The sequence below is a fragment of the Sinocyclocheilus grahami genome, unplaced genomic scaffold (genome assembly GCF_001515645.1).
Source record: "Sinocyclocheilus grahami isolate Dianchi unplaced genomic scaffold, SAMN03320097.WGS_v1.1 scaffold152.1, whole genome shotgun sequence".
NCBI lineage: Eukaryota > Metazoa > Chordata > Actinopteri > Cypriniformes > Cyprinidae > Sinocyclocheilus > Sinocyclocheilus grahami.
The window spans coordinates 2,696,488-2,707,283 of NW_015505331.1; the positions used below are offsets into that span (position 1 = coordinate 2,696,488).

A 10,796-nucleotide genomic window follows, 5' to 3' on the forward strand; every position below is an offset into this window, starting at 1 on the left:
AAATTCAATAAAAAACCCCCCCCCCTTGGTTTTTTTTTTTTTTTTTTTGTGAAAGTACGATTCTCTGCCTGAAACTGTTATTAGGCCCTAATGGGATCTGTTGGTAAATAAGGAAATTACATGATCGATCCTTGTTTTTGTGAAAGGAAAAAGAAGTCTCAGATAGGGCCTTCAGAGATGGAATAAATCTGGGAAGAGGAAGTAGAGAGTGTAACCTTGAGCATTATTAACTCATAGCTATACTTATGAGTGTGCAGAAAATAATATGAGCTTGCTGCAACTGCTTTCACTATGCTCCTCTTCAGAGCTGTGTGTAAATTATTACTTTTTTGGATGGTGAAGAGTGAATTTAACTACATTAGTCTAAAGTAGAAGTAATGTGGGCTGATCCACCATCAGGCTTTTTTTTCTGGTTTTCATCACCTCCTCTTCAGAATGATCAGTGCAGTGCCTAGCCTCATCATTTAATCATGTGACGTCTGTAAGTGTGTTTGCATGGTATAGGCATAGACTTATATTCAAAAGATATAGATATAATGGTCAATTTTCAGCACTGTTGTCATTCAAAAACGGAAACATTCGGAAACATTGTAATCAGAAAAAATGACTATGGTCGCCATCTTTATTTATTTGGTAGCTAACTAAAATTTTTTCCCCAGCAGCAAAATATGTTCAGGCACGATTTAATATACTGTAGCTGAAAAAGGTTGTGCAATATTTAAAATGACAACAAAGGAGTTTAAGGCTTACAGTTTAAGGAAAATGCATACAGTTTTTCTCTTTAGAGATGCACAATATGTTTTGACCTCAAGGTTAAATATGAATATTTACCAGCCTTTTTTGAGATAGCCTTTCTTTGGTTTAAAAGAGTACAAAGATATTTTATCGGTCATAACTTCTGGAGAAAAATACAGCAGACTCTGGACATAGATGAAGCTTTCTAGTGCGTATGTGTCAACTGCCTGCATTCGCACACAATATCAATGGAGTACTTTGAAAGGCTACGTGTTCGACTGTATGCATACGCAAGCGTATACGTACAAAAACAAAGTATACTTTGGGCTTTAGTGGTCACTTTACAGTCATTACAACTATGATGTAGTTTATTTTATAGTGTAACTTTTGCTTTTTACTTCTGGCAGTGGATTTTCTAAAGTAATTCAAAAGTAGTGGTCGACCGATATGGGATTTTTAATAGCCGATGCCGATATTGAGAAATCAATCTGGCCAATTGGCCGATATGAGGCCGATATAATACATGTAATTACAGTAAATGAGAGACATGCAGAAAATTGGTGAAACTAAATGAACATTTATTATGCATAAATATTTATTAAAACCTAAATTTAAAAAAATGTAAAAGATTGAGGTAACATTTAGTGCCTTTCCTTTTCTTTTGCTGAAACATGACTTGTACACAAAAAAAAAAAAATAACTGATTGCTGTTCAAAGAAACAAAACCAAATACCATAAATTGTTGGCATCCTTGAAAGTGGTTTCGCTCTTGTTTGAGTTTTCAATTTAATATATACAAAATGTGTTAGTTTTCACTGTTGCATTGTAGTTCCATGAATTATGTAACGTGTTCAGTAAATATCTTCATTACATGTATTTGTAGCAGATCTCCATTATGCTTAGACCTTGTGTGTTTCTGGTTCAGGAACCATTTCCATGTCAGTGTTTACAGATGGCACAGACCAAATTAGATTTTTATAAGCCGGTTTTATGATCGAGTCCCTATTGCCCAGGCAGTTGTTAGGTTTACAGGATTTATCTGTGTCTGCTCTGCAAGAATATCACTCTCCGTCTTCCAGTAAATTGTTTTATCCACACGCAAAGTGAACCACGACATATACAAAGTGTTCTTCCTCTCATTTACAGATTTATTTACTGCTATATGCAGGATAGTACAGTTTGTAGGCCTTCCCAAGGCATTAGAAATGCAGTGTTGTAATTTGAAAGTGCAGCTTAAACAAGCAGTTTTTTGTCTCTAATAGAAGCCTTAAACTATTTTTTTCCCCCTGTAATTATAATAGAAGTAGAAATGCAGTGGCAGATAAATGTCAGACTTTTTGGATAGTAAGTTACGTGTAGTATCGCTGTTTCACGATTACCTAGGAGTGAATAACAGGAGATCAAAAGAAGCAATAAGTGTGGTGGAAGAATCCAAACTTTGATCATCTCTGGTGGCATTTATTGATTTTTTTTCTCTTCTTTCAGCTTGACTAACTTCTAGATTATAACACACACTTTCTCCGATCTGCTTTGAGTGGTGTAAAATCGCTGTTTTTTTGGAGTGCCTCAAGCTATTTTGCTCTCTCTTTTCTGTGCTTTACAAGTTTCGATCACAAGTGCCCTTTTCTTTTGTTCCAGTGCCTAAGTTTTTCTAAGTCTGACCTACAGTGTGCTCCACCCGCCTCTCACTAACACTACATTCTTCTTATCCATCCCAGGAGGATGCTAGGCAGCTTTTTTGTTGATTTAACCTGCACCTACACCAAGGGTCATGTTAATTCTGGTGGTTTTGATGCTGCATTTAGGAGTCACCGAACTAGAAGAGGAAAAAAAGAGTTCAGGAATATTCTGTAATCACTTCACAGTGCCTTTGATCCAGTAGAATGAAGTAGGTCAAAAACACTATACTGCAATACAAATGATGCTGAACATTTTTTCATACGTGGAATTAGTTGTCAAACTACTACTTCTTCTACAGTGTTTTTCATGTACAGTAATAGGTTTCAGCTTTTTCTTCTATTTTCGAACTGTTGATTATTCATATACCAACTAGTTCAGTAAACAATTCTATGTTCAAGCCAGAATTGCAGTGTGTTCATCTAGAGGTTAATCTACCTTTTAAATCATAAGCAACCGATTAGGGACCCCATGCCAACACTTACTATTGAAGCCTTTGGCAGATTAAGCATTTTTACTTGAATCATGCTAAAATATAGGGAATGTTTCTATACTAACCCAAAGGTGACCAATAGTAATGGCACTCAAATTACATTTGGAATAGATATTTTATTATAATAGTCATATTGATGTTCAGAGGTCAGAGGCATATGCACATTAGCACGGGGTGAGTGGGATGGTTTTATAACAATATACAAAACCTCAAAAACCATTTAAAGGGACGGTGTTGCTGTAGACCTCTCAAACTCTTACCTTGAAACATGCGCTCACATCCAAGTCAAGTCACCTTTATTTATATAGCACTTTTAACAATACAGATTGTGTCAAAGCAACTGTACAGCATTAATTAGGAAAATATTGTGTCAATAATGCAAAATGACAATAGTAAACACTCAATTTTCAGTTAAAGGCAGTTCATCATTGAATTCAGTGATGTCATCATCCAGCTCAGTTCAGTTTAAATAGTGTCTGTGCAATCAAGTTGATGTTATCGCTGGAAATTAAGTGTCCCCAGCTAAGCAAGCCAGAGGCGAGGTGACAGCGGCAAGGAACCAAAACTCCATCAGTGACAGAATTGAGAAAAAAAACCTTGGGAGAAACCAGGCTTAGTAGGGGGGCCAGTTCTCCTCTGACCAGACGAAACCAGCAGTTCAATTCCAGGCTGCATCAATGTCACATTGTGCAGAGGACTCAACTGGTTCCAGTGGTCTTGTCCCGGTGGCCGTCTAGGAGACAAGGTCCTCACTGGGGATCTGTCTTTGTGGCTCATCTAGTTGTCCTGGTCTCCGCTGACACTCAGGGCTGTAGAATTTCTCTCTGGGTGCTCATCCACCATCTGGGCTGGATACGGACTGGATCCGGGTGACTGCAGTGACCATCTGATCTGGATACAGACTGGATCTGGTGGCTACGGTGACCTCGGAATAAGAAAGAAACAGACTAATATTAGTGTAGATGCCATTCTTCTAACGATGTAGCAAGTACATCGGGTGTTATGGGAAGATACATCCATATAGAATAAGTGTCAGAGCACTGGGTCAGCTGATGGGCCAGATGAGATTTAGCTTATGCAGCAATGGGACAAAAGGAGAAAGCTAGATCAAATGGAGAACCCTCTGGGTAATAACACTCACCTGAAGTGCTTTACAATATCACCTTACACATTAGGTCAGTTTCAGAAATAACCTTTTTTATTAAAGGGCAATATTTGATAACTCAATTTATAGTGTCTTTTTTGTTTTTATAAGGGCGTAAGTTTTTTTCCTAACCTTATAAAAAACATAGTGTCATCAGACATTAAATTCATATCTCACACATACACACACACCCACACACACACACACACACACACACAAATGCTTAGGATGCTATTTTTTTAGCCCAATTGGTGAGTGGCTTGACGGGAATAAAAAAATTCTTCTGAGCTTTACAGCTATTCAAGCAAATATTTTGTGTTTCTTATTAATTTCTGACACTGCTTTAAGGTACAGCGTTTCTGTTGCTTAATATTGTACATGTCTAACGGTGTAATTTGTTTGTGTAAATATATCAATGAGTGGGCAGGTGAATATGAATTTTGAATAAACTGTAATTAATGGAAACACATTGATTGTGCATCCAGGGTTCAAATAATTAATGAGGAGCTTTGAAATATTTATGCAGCCTAAATTAAGTGCTTCACTGAAAGCAGTCAGGCTGAAAAGTAAACTGCAGCGGATCTACTAAATATTAAACAAAACATCAATCTGTAAACCTGGTTTTCATCAGTGAGAGGTGCGGGACAATATCAGAGCCGAATCAAAGTAATTATGTTCACCACTAGAGAGAACAGCAGTGCTTTGTCATTAGATTATTATGATGTGTCTGAGGTCAAAGGTTATAATGATTTCAAAGTCTGAGGCTACATATTCATGACTTAAAATAGGTTTTGTGTTATTGTCATTTGTAATTGCAGGACACAAGGTATGAATTTCAACACATTTTCCTAAAAGTTTTATTGAATATGAAATATTTGGACCCTTCACTCATGTATCTGTAGTACTTTGGTTATGACTGAAAGCCTATAATTCAGTGCCACTGCTAGGCTGCTAAAATTGCATGCCAGTAATTTAGAAGATGTCACTTAAACACTAAATCACTCTGTCAGATGAGGTACAGGGTCTGTCAACTTAACAGTGATTATTACATCCAGGCCTATTTTTAGAGGTGTCTTATCTACTAGCATAGTACCTTTTAGTGGAAAATGTCTAGGGAAAATAGCTGGCTTTAAATTTTTTTGAAAATGTGAAGTAGTCTAACTTTATTTTCAGTTAAGTTGAAGCAGTTAGAATTTTTTTTATGCTTGAGATTGAATTAGTTTTTTAAAATCTATAATTATGCCTAAATGTACTTGCATCATTTTCAGACTGCTGCTTTTTAAAGTGTGCGTGATCTTCACTTTTACGTCATCTAATTTTTAGTGTTAGCTGAAACCTCTCTAGTGTGCTGCCAGATAGCATAAGATCATCAGTCATTTGTGGCACTTGAGGCAGCTCAATCCATTTGTGCTCATGGATTTGAATCCCCACATGAGTGTGGTGGTTATGGTTGAGTCTCTGGTTTCATTCAGATGAGTAGAGGGAAAGGCACAGAAAGCAGGGAGGGAATTAGCTGGGGTTCGTTTGGCCTGTGATTAATTTCCAGCAGTAGTATAACTGACTCTTCAGACACAGTAGGGTGTGGATATTGTAATAAATACTACAAACCGCTCTCTTGGGTGGTGTGTAGTGTGCTTTTATTTTCTACGGTGATTTTTCCTTCTCAAAAATGTATTAAATCAAAAATTAATAAAAATATTTTTCTAGATAATCCCTTACTCTCCACCTGACCTAATGAATGAATATTGCTCAATTAATTATAATGAAATTTGGATAAGAAGATAATCTGAAAATAGAGAAGGTATAGAAACACTTGTATGTGGCAATCTTTTTCTTGTCTTGTTGGCAAAGACTCTAGTGGTGAGTATAAAGCGCAATCACAGATAGCACATTTATAAAATAATTAAGTGACCCACAAAAGGGTCATCTGACACATCATGAATTCAAGCACAAGTAAATTATTTGCTGAAAATCTCCCTTAGTGAAAACTGGGTTATGGTTGAGTTCAAGACCTGTTTAAAGAACATACTAAATTTAGGAATGAATTTTATTACTTTCATTACATGGTTTGATAATAATTCAGATATCTAAAAATATCTGCATTTCTAAAAAAACATTCATATCTGTTTTAGCAGAGAAATCCATAATAATGTTATGGGTTGTCTGGCATTGTGGCATATCTTGATAAATGACATTTTCTATTTGCTTCAGCAGCCCTGGTATTAGACTTTGATAAATGTTACTTTCCCTGGTTTGTCTTCAGTCAAAGGCCTTTCTTAAAGGCCACCTTTGTCATCACCGCTTCCTTTTGATGAGCTTAAACTTGCCACAGTTATAGGGATTTAAAAAAATACAGAGACATACAGTTAAAAGTACTTATACTGAAAGTATTCAGACCCCCTTAAACCAGCCAGGGCCCTGACTTAAACCCAATTGAGCATCTCTGGAGAGACCTAAAAATTGCTGTCCACCAACGTTTACCATCCAACCTGCCAGAACTGGAGAGGATCTGCAAGGAGGGATGGCAGAGGATCCCCAAATCCAGGTGTGAAAAACTTGTTGCATCTTTCCCAAAAAGACTCATGGCTGTATTAGATCAAAAGGGTGCTTCTACTAAATACTGAGCAAAGGGTCTGAATACTTAGGACCATGTGATATTTCAGTTTTTCTTTTTTAATAAATCTGCAAAAATGTAAACAATTCTGTGGTTTTCTGTCAATATGGGGTGCTGTGTGTACATTAATGAGGAAAAAAAATTAACTTAAATGATTTTAGCAAATGGCTGCAATATAACAAAGAGTGAAAAATTTAAAGGGGTCTGAATACTTTCCGTACCCACTGTACATGTCAGGGCAGGATTCACATGCACTGTTAGAATTAACTTTTCACTGATCTAAGACTGGCTTCAAATCCTAAACTTCTCATTTTACATAGTTTATTTTTAGATAATCTTAAAAGGACAACCAACAATGATATTGGCATTTCCCACATCTTTAGCACGGGTAGCTTGTGACTTGATGGGGCTGTTTACACCTGGTCACTTCATGCATTTTTTCTGATCGGATAGCTATCCGATCGTGAAAAGACCAGGTGTAAATGCCCTCCGAAATGCATCCGAGATGGATATAAATCCGATCGCTCAAACCACTTCAGGAGGTGGTCTTGGCTGCATTCCAGACGAAACTGGACCAATGTAAATTCATCTGGTTGTTGAAACCACATGTGTAAATTTTACTCCTCCAAAAATTTTAAAATAATAAATGTGTGAGAGCGTGCTATAGGCTGTATGGCATTATAGTCAGATATGACAGCGCTAATGCAACACACATCGTCGCAGACAAGTAGCTGAGTATCTCTTCAGCAAGCCGAATGAAATGAAGTAAGACGCAGATGGTCAACACACAATTATCTTCAGTAAAAGTAGTAAGACAAACTTATCTTTCCAGTGCTGATGCCGCGCACTCTCTTATTTCTTTGATCTTTAACTGATCTTTAACTGAGCTGATAATTAATGAAATGCAGTGCTTATCTTTTGATTCAATTTAAATATAGCACGGCAATTGAAGATCGGATTTAAATCCGTTTTACGACGATTTTGGTCCAAAACGATTTATGTGGCCAATTGTAAATGGAAACAGTTTAACAAATCAGATAGATATCCGATCAGCGAAAATGCATGAAATTACCAGGTGTAAACAGGCCCGATGTGTCTTTGGTCTAAGGGCAACAACACTGAGTTGTGATTACTTGCTGAAATTGGAGAGGGTTGAAGCCCAAAGCAAATGTGCAACAAAATAAGACTTTGATCTTGGACTGAGAGGCAGACCGGTTGAGAAGTAATAAGAAGGTGTGATATCACAGGGGAGAACAAAGTGCAGTGATTACATTTATCTCTATTGGTCTGCTACGGGGCTGCTGAAGGAGAACAATCCCTGAGCTCTCAATGTAGCAGGGCTACAGGCTTTACTTGCTTTGTTTTTATTCAAGGCATATTGGAAAACAGTCCTCTTTGCAACAGTCCCAGCAATTTGGGCCAAATTCATCTCTATTTAGATCATGTTGTGATTGCACCAAATTAACACGTAGAATCAGCAGCCCTATTTTTTTTTAAATCTAAACATGCTAGATCAGTGGTATATATGGTACCATAATAATGCAGGTGATAAAAGAGACAGCAATATGAAGAATCAGAAGTAGCATTTCCACAAAAAAAACAAAAAACCTATATATATTTACAAAAGGGGGGCCCGGCAGAAAAAGTTTGGGAACCACTGTGCTAGATGGACATCTTTGGATCACTGAATTTATTTTTCAGTGTCTCTGGTCATTAATGTCTTGTTTTTATGCTGTGTCATTAAAATAAATAGAACTTTTAAAAATGTCTTTCCCTGTTATCTGGGCCTTTTTGTTTTGTTCGTCTGTTTTTGAATTCCAGCACAGGACTTGTGTAGGGGTGCGCCGAGCCGATATTCAGGATCGGTATTGCTCCGATACTGGCATTTTCTGCTGGATCGGGGTATCGGTCAGACGTGACCGATCCAAATCCGATATAGTGCGTTTACTATTGTGTTATTGTTAAGCCCCACGAAAGGCACAAAAACATTTTAAAGCACCATAAACTTTACGTACACTATATTTCAAGTGTTCTGAGACCATTCCATAGTTTAATGTGAGGTACGAATAAATTCAATAAATTCAAGTTGATGTAAACTCTTCTTGCTGCTGTGGCTGTCAGTCATCCTCCATTCAGCATTCAAGCTGCGTGTGGCATTCAGTTACGACAGTCAAGATGACGAAACTCTCTCCACGATGATACAATATTCCCATTATTATACTTGATCTGTAGATAAACATCAGCGGTTTTGCATAAAAGGACTTTATCTTGCTGGAGAGTTTATAGCTAATTCTAAATCATGTTACTTTCTACCGCGTGTCTGTTAGAGTTAACTACACTGGAGTACAGAGCACTATGAATTGTTCCTCACGTGCACAGTAACTGAAATTTAAAATGGTTAAAAGAAAAGGCTTAATAAACTAACGCACGGATTTAATACACTACGCATCAGTATCTCTTACCTTTGTGCTTTGAACTTTTCTATGCGGAGCGCTGCGCGCTGTAACTCCGCGTTGCTTCAAACGCATCATTCTACACACGGGATGCGCATAAGTGCTTTGTGCCGCTCTGTATTGGAGCCTTTCATGTAGGGCTGGGCGATATAGCTAAAAAAATTTATCAACGATATAATGTTTCATATTGATCGATAATTATTGACATTTTTCATAACTTTTTTTTAAAACAAAAAGCAATAGAATTTTTTTTTTAATTTAACAACTGTATTTATAATTAACACAATTTATTGAGACAACAAATAATTTTTGTTTTAACAATCAAACACAATAAAAATTAAACGTATCTCTAATGTTTTATATGCAGATTAAATAGGTCTTTATTGTATAGGTCTAATTGTCTCCCGAGGCCACAGGAGGGCACAATGAGCAAAATAATGCAGCGCATTTAGCAAGTAACTCTATAAAAACGTGCATTACGTCTAAATTAACTCATAAAAATTAAATATAATTTCGTAAATTGCATAAACAATTATGAACAAAACAGCATCATGTATTTCTGCATTGCTTAATCCAAAGAGCCGAAGCGTCATTCACACAGACTGCATTTAAAAACATATGAGACGCAGTGAAAAGGAATAAACCTCCACAAATTTGTGACGTGTTTTCTAAAAGTTTAAACTGTTTTAACTTTGCATGGCTTTCTATTCATCTCTTCTGTGAGACGCGAGTGCAGCAGTCATATTTGTCCGTCTAAAAATGCGCTGAATATGCGTTCTGTGTGAATGGCTTGGTTTCGGTTTTAACCCATTCAAGATCTTCTCCGCATTGAGCTTCTATATTTCTCTAATATTTTGAATGCATTACAGCAGCGGCGCATCTCGTGGGCAAGACTAACAAAACATTAAAATGCAACAACGTCACGTACATCATCACCGCATCTCACGCGCCACTGATGACGCTCCCTGATGCACACCTAACACTCAAATGCAAATGTTTATTTTAAATTTGACTAATATTCATTCTTTATTCACAATCTCCTCATCACAAGCAGGCACTGCACTCACTAATTTCAGCATGTGTTCGTGTTTGTGTGTGCTGTCTGTGTCACTCATAGCACATGCCTATATCGTGTGCTATATTGAACATTTTTTCTGTCGATATCGAAGAAGGTGTACCGTCGATAAATATCAATACCGTTTTATCGCCTAGGCCTACTTTCATGTTAATACTTTTGCGCAATGAAAGATTAATAGCCTTTCTTGTTCTGTCTTATCTATCATATGTTGCTGCCTCATTACTGTGCTATAAATGTAAAATAAATTTATTTTGTTTATTGTGTATTTATATATAATTATATTTACTTGTTTTTCATGAATGTATATTACAATACGTAGAGCAATGTGTAACATTTTACCAGATTACACCTATTTACTTTTCATTTTTCCCCCACTAAATAACGTTTTTTCTCTAAATGTTTAGATTTTATAAAATTATTGTGAACTCATCATTTTTGTAGAGTAACTTTTGCTGCTGAATTATCCACTAACCTAGTTTATAATAGTATTTTTCTCATAGGTTATGATTATATAATTTTTAATTTGTTATTTTTCTTTATAATGAAGTTGTCTATATTTAGTAGATTGTGTGTAACACACAAAAGAGTGATGATCAGGTCAA

The 10,796-nt window shown here is 36.5% G+C and overlaps 1 protein-coding gene across 1 annotated transcript in view; it reads left to right on the plus strand.

The window, feature by feature from the left end:
* LOC107592383 (netrin receptor UNC5D-like) overlaps window positions 1-10,796 on the plus strand; it is a 144,931-nt gene that overhangs the window by 3,105 nt on the left and 131,030 nt on the right. The gene's annotated exons all lie outside the window — the stretch shown is intronic.